This window comes from Maylandia zebra, linkage group LG13, assembly GCF_041146795.1.
Source record: "Maylandia zebra isolate NMK-2024a linkage group LG13, Mzebra_GT3a, whole genome shotgun sequence".
NCBI lineage: Eukaryota > Metazoa > Chordata > Actinopteri > Cichliformes > Cichlidae > Maylandia > Maylandia zebra.
Genome location: NC_135179.1, coordinates 478,440 through 492,023, shown reverse-complemented (window position 1 = coordinate 492,023; position 13,584 = coordinate 478,440).

The following is a 13,584-nucleotide window of genomic DNA, read 5'->3' as shown; positions in this document are numbered from 1 at the left end:
ATCTGGCAAAGTCTTCTTTCACTTCTCTTCAGGGTTTTTAAGCATGTTTTTACTGAGTGGGTTCTCTCTCTCTTTTCTTTCTATTATCAGAATATATTTAAAGAGGGTAAAAATGCTCAAAGGTCTTAGAAATAAAAATGATCTAACTCGTGGTGTGTTTAACGATCAGTTTGAGACGGAGATGCTATCAGGTAAGGAGCAATATTTAAAGACAGAAATACATACACTATTAAAGCCTTGAATTTCACTTAGCAAAATATGAGTTCAGTTTGAATCAACTGAATTATTTCTAGTTTCACAGCCAATTTAAATCAGTATTTCTGAGCGCTGAGCAGCACTTGGCATTTTAGATGACTCACATCTACCAATTCAGTTTTGTTTTCACAGAGGAGTAGGAACATTAAAACTAATCTGAGAGTCAGACTAAGAATGTGAGACAGTGCAGTACAGAGACAGACATAGAAAGAGGTCAGGGGTCCTTTTGTTTTCTGTTCCAGTACGGGGAAAAACAGGCACTCCAAGACCTCGAACTATGCAGCGCCAGCTCCCACTCACCCGCTCTTATCCACAGGATCAAAAGTGGCAGAGTCACCACTGTGACAACACCCTCATCTCCTCCATTCCAGACCCAGGAATGGCACCAATGCTGTCACTTGAGCCTCTCTGCTCAGCAGCATATTTCAGAAGGGCATCATCATCCCTTATCAAAAATATCTGCGCAGAATGGTCCATCTGGAATAACTCAGCCTGGGATTTCTTTACAGCTTTTCCATTGGGACAAGTCCAGTATTCCACAGGACAATCTACATTTTAAGTGGCGTGATTAAGAAAGTATGAGTCATTTTGTTATGTGTAGTAAGTAATATCAAGATACAGACCTGAAAACACTGGATGTGCTGTGTGGAGGTCAGAGATGGCATCATGTGCTGGTGTGAAAAAGTGCCCCACTTCCTGATTTTGTCACACTTAAATGTTTCAGATCAAACAAATTAAAATGTTAGACAAAGATAAGATGAGGTTGTATGTGAGTTTCACCTTGCATCCTTCCCTCACTGTGCTCACCCCACAGCACACTCTGATGGACATCTCCCCCAGGACTCACTGGCTCCCCGTTACATCACTTCCTGTGTGTTCCCCTCGTGTAACATTCTCCGTCCCCTGCCTTCAAAGTTTCTCAGGACTCTGTGAATGTTATCATGCTGAGCTCTGAGTTCTGTTTTGTAAATAATGTTTATATAATGCATGTTTAAGAGTGGTTGCACAATAGCATGTTTAAAGAAAGTGAGAACTGCACGTGAACTAAGAGATGTGTTGACCACAGTTAAAATACGACAGCCAACAGTGATAAAAACAGGATTAAATAAGATAAATAGGGGAACATAATAATTACACTCATCACAAAGAGCAGGACATAAAGGGGATATTAAGAGGTCAATAACAACAGGTTCTCTGCATAAGGTTACAAGTTTTTTCAATAAGATCTCACACATTATATTGCTTAATGTAACTACAGATATTGATCTGTAGTCAGAAGATCAATAAGAGAAATAAAAACCATACAAGGAACTTGAGACCTGGGTGGTGATACAAAAACTCAGGATTTGTCTTCTTTACAGCTCTTTGATACTAAACATTATGTTCAAAGAATTTCAGGAAACTCCGGAGAGGATCTTGGAGTGCCTCCTCTTTTCATTTTCACTGCGCTTGTCTGCAGATACGTCAGAGAATGAATATTCTCGTTCAGCCGAGGCTCACAATGTGCCCTCTTTCTCAAAGAGGAGCAAGAGCAATTCAATCAACTATCTCCCAGGAAGTATGGTCAAAAACTCCTCTACACTGTATTCATAGCTCAATTTCAATTCAGGTCAATTCAGTTTTATTTATACAGCACAAAATCACAACAACAGTCACCTCAAGGTGCTTTATACTGCAGAGTAGACCCTACAATAATGTATGCAGAGAAACACCCAAGAATCATATGAACGAGCACTTTGGCGACAGTGGGAAGGAAGAACTCCCTTTTAACAGGAAGAAACCTGGAAGGATCACCCGATCCAGCCCTAACTATATGCTTTAGCAAAAAGGAAAGTTTGAAGCCTAATCTTGAAAGTAGAGATAGTGTCTGTCTCCCGAATCCAAACTGGAAGCTGGTTCCACAGAAGAGGGGCCTGAAAACTGAAGGCTCTGCCTCCCATTCTACTTTTAAATACTCTAGGAACAACAAGTAGGCCTGCAGAGCAAGAGCGAAGTGCTCTAATAGGGTGATATGGTACTACAAGGTCATTAAGATAAGATGGGGCCTGATTATTTAAGACCTTGTATGTGAGGAGCAGGATTTTGAATTCTGGATTTAACAGGAAGCCAATGAAGGGAAGCCAAAACAGGAGAAATAGATAAATTCCATCAGCAGTGCTCGGTAACCATTCTGTGTTGATGTAAACACACAGTCCACCGATATGTGCTTTTCCGAATATGCCTTCTATCCACTGAGTAAATGTGAGCAGTGAACGACTCTACTTCATGGATTTTGATTTTGACCCAGATGTAATCAGCGTATTTGCACCAGTGACTGTAGCTTTAAAGAGCCAAGTGTTCTTCAGTTGCCCAAAGGATAAGAGTTTGTTGTTTCTGGATGACAGGTTTGAGGGAACAATGAGGTGCTAATTTGTTTGTTTTCACCCACATATAGGAAACACATCATTGGATTAAAAAGGAGCTTAAATTTCAGGGATGTGTTTTTGTAGTAACCCAAAGGAACTTTTTATGTTATTTGAATTTCTTTTCAAAAATGGGAAATAACATCAATTTGTGTTCATCATGAAAAACATAAATGTTAAAGTTTCATACTTCAAAGTTTTACTAGTTGAAATGTTAACTAAGCATCTCTAATCAGTTCATATTGTTGGAACTGTGTTTATTCTGACAGAGTTCTGATGACGTGTCAAAGCCGGGTCTGTGTTGTGCAACATGTCTGCTGGAGGGGATCTCGTTTTAGTCATAATTTAAGAGATTTAATATGAAGTGTTTTTAACCTTTACACCAGTCATCTGTTTTAGAACATGTATCGAGGAATAACTTATTTGCATCGGAGTGTGTTCGATGCAATAGTTGACCAGAATAAAATACACAGAAGGCTGGCATCTAAGTTCTGTAGTGTTTATCAAGAGTCATGTTTTCTCTTCCTCAAACACAAATAAAATGCAGGTTAATATCTAACAGTGTTTGTTTATCGATAAATAATCCTGAACTTTTACATTTACTAGTTTACAAGAAACTGTTCAAGGGTGTGTAGCAGCTGTACAGCATATTTAGTCATATTGAAAACACTGGTAACAAGAATTCATGAACGAATGTATAAATCAGCAGTTTAATCTGAAAACAGAAATCAAACAGGATCAAATGCATTTCTTTCTATTCTTTTATTTTCTAAACGTTTTGAGTATTTAAATATTTACAAAGTTCACCTAATAAACAGGTTTAAAATGTTTTCTTTAGCTGGAAAAAAAATGCCTGTTGTTTGCATAAATATGTCAGTCAAAACATTAAAAAAGAAAAACAATACTACTTTTATAAAGCTATCTGTAGTAAAAAAAATTAATAATTAACATCCCCAAATCAACCAGTTTTTAACATCAGATAAAAACAATGAATTCTTTCTTTGTTTAAAACTAAAGAATAAAAATAAGCCGTGTCTGTCCCAGAAACTGGATTGTAGTGCTGTCACTGCAACTAAAGATCTCAGCTAAGGATGGAAAGGTAACAGTGCAGGAACCGTAGTCACGGGTGGGCGTGGGACAGTTCATGTCAAGGACCTGGTTCAACTTTGATCGTTCACTTGAGAACATTGATTTGGTTAAACATATTCATTTGCTACAATCTTGAACACAAAATCAAAACAAATAATAAAAATCATTTTTGTTAGCAAAATTTCCCAAAGCAGGTTTATAAGTCATTCTGTATTATAGGAAAAGATATTCATTGGGTTCATCTGCTGTGCTTGGTTGAAGTAAGAGGTTCTCTGACGTGATAAGGCAACACAAGGTGAGAATGGGTTCATCACAGGTATAAGGTCCTCTCTGCTGGCATCCACTGCCTCCCGAGGAACTGTTTCAGAGGATCCTGTCCTCCAAAACCATGAGGGATGGTGTACGTGGGAATCACGCATCCACTTGGAGCAACTGCATCTCTGCTTCTGCGTATTCTGTTGGTGTTCCACAAATGTGCAGCTTGCTGCAGCTCTTCCTGTAAATGTTAACAGTTATAAAAATCTCACATCAGTAAAAGAACAGATTTCTTTTGGTTCAACGTGTTACCCACGTGAGTGGGTAACACGTTGAGAGGAAGGAGTGAGAGGAAGGACGCTAGCATCAACTAGCTAGCCGGTCGTCACAGCAAAGCTACAAGAGCGTCTCTCAGCATGGGCCCGAAAAAAGTTCTGTCAGCCGAGGAAGGAGACGATATTAAGAAGTCGCTGGAGTTTATGACAGAGGAGATTTCTACTGTCAAACTGCAGCAGAAAGCCATCCTGGACCTGGTCGAGGAAGTTAAGGCTCTCCGCATCCAGAACGCCGAGAAGGATCGGCGGCTGGCGTACCTGGAGAACAGAGTGGTGGATTTGGAGCAGGACACCCGGATGAACGATGTTATCATCACGGGGCTTCGCATCAAACCCCGGTCATACGCCCGGGCGGTCGCCACTGACAATGTAGGAGGGCCAGGAGAGGAAGATGTCAACTCCACGGAGCATCAAGTGGTTACCTTTCTACGGTCCAAAGGTGTGGAAGTGGATTATAACAACATTGAGGCTTGCCACCCTCTACCCCGAAAAAATGACAGTAACAAACCAGCCATCATTGTGAGATTTGCAAACAGAAAACAGAAAACAGCACTGTTAAAACAAGGAAGGAAACTGAAAGGATCCGATGTCTTCATGAACGAACATCTGATAAAAAGAAATGCGGACATTGCCAGGAAAGCACGTTACTTGAAGAAACAGGGAAAAATTCAAAATACATGGACCACCAACTGCAAAGTATTCATTAAACTCAATGGAACACCGGAACAAGCCAAAGTGTTGGTCATCAGAAATATGGAAGAGCTGGACAAATACTGAGGTCAACTTACTCTGGAGGTATGAATACACATGTGACGTGACACACAACACAACACATGGCACAGTCCAAAAGAACTTCATCTGCATCCGGCAACAATATCAACATGACTCATTGGAATTCTCTTTATCATAATCTGGAACTGAGAACATTTCAATACACAGACCATAATGTTCTAGACTTAGAAAAGGATATAGACCCGGAAAATAATTTCTTCTACAACATCAGCTGTAACTGCTGCTACTTCACTGATGAACAGTTTAAGCACACCATCAACACGGAAAATAAATTATCAATAATCCATTTTAATAGCAGAAGTCTGTATGCCAACTTCAACAATATAAAGGAATATCTAAATGAGTTGACAAATCCATTTGGAATTATTGCCATTTCTGAAACATGGATCAATGCGGAGAAAGGAATGGACTTTGGACTGGAGGGATATGAAGTGAATTTTGTAAATAGAAGGAACAAGAGTGGAGGGGGAGTAGCTGTGTATGTGGATAAAAACCTAAACTACAAGGTGGTAGAAAGTATGACAACTGTAATTGATAATTTACTAGAATGTATAACAATTGAAATTTATAAGGAAAAAGAAAAAAATGTAATAATTAGCTGTATATATAGAACACCTGGCTCTAGTATTCAAGTATTTAATGACTTCATAGAGGAAATATTCTCTAAAACAAATCAAAAAGTTATGTTTATCTGTGGTGATTTTAATATTGACCTGTTGAATCCAAAAAAGCATAAAATGACCGACGAATTCCTAAACACTATGTACAGTTTGAGTTTACATCCTAAAATAACCAGGCCTAGCAGAATTACACCACATTGTGCCACCTTACTTGACAATATTTTCACTAACAATATGGAAAACAACATTGTGAGCGGAATATTAATTAATGACATCAGTGATCACCTACCAGTTTTTGCAGTTTATGACACTAATTATAAGAAAAATCAGCATGAAGAACAACTGAGATACAGACGTGTAAGGACAGAAGAAACTATGACTGCATTTAAGAACGATCTATTAAATCAGGACTGGGACAATGTGCACAAAGAAGCTGATATTGATATTGCATATGGCATATCTTTAAGAATATTCATGGAGTTGTACGATAAAAACTGTCCAACAATAAAATACAACAGAAAGCACAAATATTCAGCTAGACCATGGCTCACTAAGGGTTTACAAAATGCATGTAAAAAGAAAAATACACTCTATAGGGAATACCTAAAACAAAGAACAAAAGAAGCTGAAAATAAATATAAAAAATACAAAAATAAGTTGACCAATATTATACGTGTATGTAGAAAGGAGTATTATAGTAAAATATTGAACAACAATAAACATAATATGAAGGGAATATGGGATGTTTTAAACGGTATCATTAAAAATAATTCTGGACAACAAAGTTATCCACAATACTTTATCGATAATGGCAATATTATGGAAAACACTGCTGATAAGGTCAACAGCTTTAATCATTATTTTGTAAATATTGGACCAAAACTGGCAGAACAAATTCCTGAGTCCCTGCCATCAGTAGACTGTAGTGAAAACCTGATTGATAGGAACCCTAACTCAATGTTCCTCACATCAGTGGAGGAAAAAGAAATAATTGACATTGTACACATGTGTAAATATAAAACATCTACTGATTGTAATGATATTGACATGAAAATCGTCAAGAAGGTCATTGAAGGAATTGTAGGACCTCTAACATATATTTGCAACTTATCATTTCAGACGGGAAAAGTGCCAAACAAAATGAAAATAGCTAAAGTTGTGCCGCTGTATAAAACCGGGGATAGACGCCACTTCACAAATTACAGGCCTGTTTCTTTACTACCACAATTCTCCAAAATCCTAGAAAACCTGTTTAATAAACGATTAGACAAATTCTTAGATAAATATAAATTACTCTCTGACAGTCAATATGGATTCAGATCAAAAAGATCAACATCTCTGGCATTAATCGAATCAATTGAGGAGATTACGAATGCTATAGATCAGAAACAGTATGCAGCTGGAGTATTTCTGGATCTCAAGAAAGCATTCGACACAATCAATCATCACATATTAATTAATAAACTGGAACGGTATGGGATTAGGGGGGTTGTACTGCAATGGGTGAAAAATTATTTAAGTGACCGGAAACAATTTGTGAAGCTGGGTGTCCATTCCTCATCATGCTTGGACATTGCTTGTGGTGTTCCACAAGGCTCTGTACTGGGTCCAAAATTATTTATTATTTATATAAATGATATTTGTAAGGCATCTGATATATTAAAATTAGTATTATTTGCAGATGACACAAATATTTTTTGTTCTGGGGGGAATCTAAAGGAGCTGCTGGATACAATTACTTCAGAAATGTGCAAAATTAAAAAATGGTTTAACAGGAACAAACTATCGCTAAATCTAAGTAAAACTAAAATTATCTTATTTGGGAATTCCCTTAGAAATGCACAAGTGCAGATTCATGTAGATGGTGTGGAAATTGAAAGAGTACTTGAACATAAGTTTCTTGGTGTGATTATAGATGATAAATTAAACTGGAAGTCTCATATAAATCATATACATAACAAAATTTCAAGAAGTGTCTCAATCTTGAGTAAAGTAAAACACATTCTGGACCACAAATCACTCCACATTCTCTATTGTTCCCTGATTGCACCGTATTTGAATTACTGTGCAGAGGTTTGGGGCAATACTTACAAATGTTCGCTATCATCAATCTTTATATTACAAAAAAGGGCCATAAGGATAATCCATAAAACTGGTTACAGAGATCATACAAATCCACTATTCTTAAAATCAAAAATTCTAAAATTCACAGATCTGCTTCATTTTCTCACAGCACAAATTATATATAAAGCAATAAATAACCTGCTTCCTGACAATATTCTAAAAATGTTTTCTAAAAGGGAACGGGGATACAATTTGAGGGGGGAATTAAATTTAAAACATCCTCGTATCCGTACAACATTAAAAAGTTTTTGCATCTCTGTGTGTGGAGTGAAGCTGTGGAACAGACTAAGTAAAGATATGAAGCAATGTCCAAGCATGGCGCAGTTTAAAAAGCGGTTTAAGGATATGGTTTTTACAGGGTACAGGGAAAAGGTAGAGATTTGATAGGGTGTTCTTGTCTAATATTTTCATGTGTGTGCGCATGCACGGGTTTGTTGGTATGGGTTTATATATATATATATATATATATATATATATATATATATATATATATATATATATATATATATATAATTGTAGGCTGTGTATCCTTGAGGTGTTAATGGGGTTATTGAAAATGTGTATGTGTGTATATACGTATGTATGGATAGATAGAAACATATATGTGTATATATTTAAAAAAAAAAAAAAAATTACACATAACATATAATGTAATTGCAAGGAGGTATTTCTGTAGTCTATTGATACTAGATAGTGGAAAAGGGGTGGGATTAAATAAGCTTATGCTTCTTCCTGCTCCTTTTTGAACATGGACGTTATTTGGAGTTGTGGTTGCTCGTTTTCCTTTTGTTTGCTTTGTTCATTTGTCTCTTTTAATTCTATTTTTTTTATACTTTTTCAACATGTTCAAAATAAAGATTCAATCAATCAATCAAACCCAAAAGCACCACACAACAATACTTTACTCAACAATAACAGCCATGTCTGCGTGATACTGTGGAAAAGGGGGATTTCTGAACATGAATAGCTTTGAACAGTGTAATTCTATGTTTCTGGGCAGTGAAAGAAGGATAGTTTCATGTGCTGAACACAGTGATAATAAGGCTGGTTTACGTGCCCGCTGGGTGTTAATGCACACTTTTTATACTCTCTCTCTCTCTAACACACACACACACACACACACACACACACACACACACACACACACACACACACAATGACTCAGTAAAAGAATAGAAACATAGTTACACTGTTTTATTGTCTTTTAGTTCGTGGAGGGGTTTATCCAGTGCTGAGCATGATGCCATCTCAGAAAGGCCCACTGGCCAGTTGTGATTGCCGGACCCGGACCCGCTTTTCGCGGATGATATGGTTCTGTTGGCTTCATCGGGTGAGGGCCTCCAGCTCGCACTGGAACGGTTCACAGCCGAGTGTGAAGCAGCGGGAATGAGGATCAGCACCTCCAAATCTGAGGCCATGGTTCTCAGCCGGAAAAGGGTGGAGTGCCCACTCCGGGTCGGGGATGAGTTCCTGCCCCAAGTGGAGGAGTTCAAGTATCTCGGGGTCTTGTTCACGAGTGATGGGAGAAGGGAGCCAGAGATCGACAGACGGATTGGGGCTGCAGCTGCAGTAATGTGGACGCTGCACCGGTCCGTCGTGGTGAAGAGGGAGCTGAGTGTAAAAGCGAAGCTCTCAATTTACCGGTCGATCTACGTCCCTACCCTCACCTATGGCCACGAGCTGTGGGTAGTGACCGAAAGAACGAGATCGCGGATACAAGCGGCAGAAATGAGCTTCCTCCGAAGGGTGGCTGGGCTCTCCCTTAGAGATAGGGTTAGGGTGATTTCTGCGTGGTTGCTCAACCCCATATGGGTCAAGATATTTCAGTAAATGTCCCACAGGACTCTGTGTGACAACATAACCTGCCTGAATGCAGTTCAGGTGTAGTTTGTATCCATGGAGCCTCCCGTGTCCCTCCAGCTCATCAATAAGAAATCGACTATAAGAAAGCCCCACGTCTGTGAGGTTTCTTCTAAGTGTCCGTGTGCTTATCTGTTCAATAACAGCAAAATGTTCCCACGCCTCAATCCAAGCATAAAACATAACTTAATCAATTCTGATAAATGAGACGCTGCTCTGCACCGTCACCAACTTAATTATGTTTCAACCTCCTAGGACCTGACGTCCACATATGTGGGCATCACATTTTGGGTTATTTACACCAAAATACTCAATTTTGCTCTACAAGGGCCTGATATCCACTTACGAGGACATTATGCTGCTGCTGTTCTATCGAAATTTTAAACAAAGATCCTCATATGTGGCTCTCATTTCTCTTAGAAACAAAAATTAGGTTAAAAAAAATCAGGTAATTCTTTGTTTTTACATTCATCAGGTCCCAATCAGCCCAAAGAGAAATTTAAAATGCTGCTGTGGAAGAGTTCGGGTTTTAGGAGGTTAATGTAAACATCTAATTCATCTTAGAACAACAAAAGATATGTTATAATGTAAAGACTTTATTCAAGGTTCAAGGTTCAAGGTTCTTTATTTGTCACATGCATAGTTATACAAGTATAACACACAGTGAAATGTAGCCTGACACGCTCCTCGACATGTACAAAAATTGGGGGGGGGGGGGGGTGTAGAGGAAGAACATCATATATATATATATACATACAGTATATTCACTGGGTGAATGTGCAGTAGTAGCAGCAAGCAGGTGAATTCTGTACATTAATATGAATAGACATCTGACTATTTTACAGGATAGACAATATAAACATATTTAAAATTAAAGGAATTGAAATGTACATTGTGCCTTGGTTTAGAGTGTCTGGAAGAGTCCTGTCTCAGTCAATTATAGATGATGTGAGAGGGCGGGTGTGTGTGTTTAGGGCACGGATGGCTTGGGGATAGAAGCTCCTCTTGAGTCTCTCTGTCCTTGCCCGGAAGATGCGGAACCTTCTACCAGATTGCAGAAGTTGGAACAGTTTGTTGCCAGGATGGGACGGGTCCTTCAGTATCTGCGCTGCTCTAGTCCGGCATCTCCTGGTGTAGGTGTCCTGAAGCGGGGGGAGAGCAATCCTGCAGCAGCGTTCTGCTGTACGGATCACTCTCTGGAGAGCTTTTTGGTCCTTCACACAGCTGTTCCCAAACCACGATGTCATGTTCTGTGTGAGGATGCTCTCCACAGCGCCTGTATAGAAAGTCCTGAGGATCTCTGGAGAGACCCTGAACTTCCTCAGTTGTCGTAGGTGATACAGGCGCTGCCTAGCCTTTTTGGTCTGGACCTGAATGTGGGCAGCCCATGTCAGGTCTGAGGAGATGTGGACACCAAGATACTTGAAGGACTGCACCCTCTCCACTGGAGCTCCATTGATGATGATGGGCTTGTAGTCTCTGTGCTGACCCCTTCTGAAGTCCACCACCAGCTCCTTGGTCTTGCTGACGTTCAGCTGGAGGTGGTTGTCCTGGCACCACGATGCCAGATTCTTCACTTCATCCATGTAGGCCACCTCATCTTTGTTGGAGATGGCACCCAACACCACTGTGTCGTCAGCAAACTTCACAATGGTGTTGGAGCCATGGGTGGCCACACAGTCTGAAGTGTAGAGGGAGTAGAGCAGTGGCGAGAGGACACATCCCTGAGGTGCTCCTGTGTTGATGGTGATGCTGTTGGAGAAGCACCTGCCCACCCTCACCACCTGAGTTCTGCCAGTGAGGAAGTCCAACACCCATGCACACAGACGGCTGTTAAGTCCCAGATCCCTCAGCTTTGTGAACAGTCTGCAGGGCACTATTGTGTTAAACGCTGAACTGTAATCAACAAACAGCATTCGCACATAGTTACCCTGTTTCTTGTCCACGTGGCTGAGAGTGGTGTGTAGGACGTGGGCGATGGCATCCTCTGTGGATCTGTTGGATCTGTAGGTGAACTGCAGCGGATCTGTGGTGTCTGGGATGGAGGAGGAGATGATGTTCTTCAGCAGCCTCTCAAACACCTTCATTACTACCGAGGTCAGTGCAACTGGCCGGTAATCGTTCAGGGATGAGGGTTTGCTGTTCTTGGGCACAGGGATGATGGTGGATCTTTTGAAGCATGTGGGGACCACAGACTTCGCCAGGGACTCGTTGAAGATGTAAGTGAACACACCTGCTAGCTGGTCAGCACAGCAGCGCAGCAGACGGCCGGTGATGCCGTCTGGCCCCGCCGCTTTCCTTGTGTTCACTCTCCTCAGTGCCGCTCGGACGTCATGCTCCGCGATGCTGGTCACCGGTCTCTCGCTGATGACGTCACTGTCCTCGGTAGTCAGGCGGTAGATAGCATTAGCCGCCTGGCTAACCTCGAAACGGGCGTAGAACCGATTCAGCTCGTTGGTGAATGCAGAGTCGGCGTTGATCGGCGCAGTGTCCCTGGCTTTGTAGTCCGTAATGGTGCGTAGTCCGTGCCACATACTCCGTGTGTCGCCCTGGTGGAAGCGGGACTCCACACGTTCCCGGTACCTGCGTTTGGCATCTCTCACCGCGCGCCGCACGCCGTATGAGGCCGCTTTGTAGGCGCTCATATCGCCAGTGGCGAGACCCGCGTTGTAGGAGGCGGTCCTGGCGTTTACTGCAGTGCGGATCGATCTGTCCATCCACGGTTTCTGGTTTGGGAATGTGGTGACTCTCGCAGTGGGGATAATCTCCTCCGCTAGCATATTGACGAAGCATACTGCTACTTCCGTAAACTCGTTGATGTCGACTGCGCATGCTCTGAACATGTCCCAGTCTACGTCGTTGAGTGCGTCCTGTAGCGTAGCTTCTGATTGGGCAGTCCACCGTTTTACTTCCTTCGTGGTCACGTCTTCCCTCCGTATGCTTTGTTTATACTGGGGAATGAGGAAGATGGCGTTGTGGTCAGACTTCCCAAAAGCCGGGTGTGAGACAGCTTTGTAGCCCTGCTTGTATGGCGTGTAGCAGTGATCCAAAATCCGATCCCCTCTCGTTGGACACGAGACATGCTGGTAAAAGTTTGGCATGACTTGTCTGAGGTTCGCTTTGTTAAAGTCTCCTGCTACAATGAGGGCTGCGCCCGGGTCCTTGTTTTGAAGCGAGCTCAGCACATCATGTAATTCAGACAAAGCCATACCCGTGTCCGCTTGGGGTGGGATGTAGACCGCCGTGGCGATGACTGAGGTGAACTCACGGGGCAGATAGAAAGGGCGGCACTTAATGCTCAGGAACTCCAGATGTGGCGAGCAGCCGCTGGAGAGAGTAGAAATGCTCCTGGCATCACACCACTTTCTGTTTATCATGAAACACACTCCCCCACCTTTGGTTTTGTTCAAGCCATAGGATTTTCAGGTTTGTACAATATTTTTATTGTAAGATCATGAAAAAGCTTTTGTTATAGCGTGATATAGATATATATCACGCTATGGGGCGACCGTGGCTCAGGGGGTTGGGAATCGCATCTGTAACCGGAAGGTCGCCGGTTCGATCCCTGGGCTCTCTGTCCTGGTCGTTGTGTCCTTGGGCAAGACACTTTACACTTTACCCTACTTGCCTACTGGTGTTGGCCAGAGGGGCCGATGGCGTGATATGGCAGCCTGGCTTCTGTCAGTCTGCCCCAGGGCAGCTGTGGCTACAACTGTAGCTGCCTCCACCAGTGTGTGAATGTGAGAGTGAATGAATAGTGGTATTGTAAAGCGCTTTGGGTGCCTTGAAAAGCGCTATATAAATCCAATCCATTATATATTATAAATGTTTTTAGCCTGGGTGGCAGCTCTT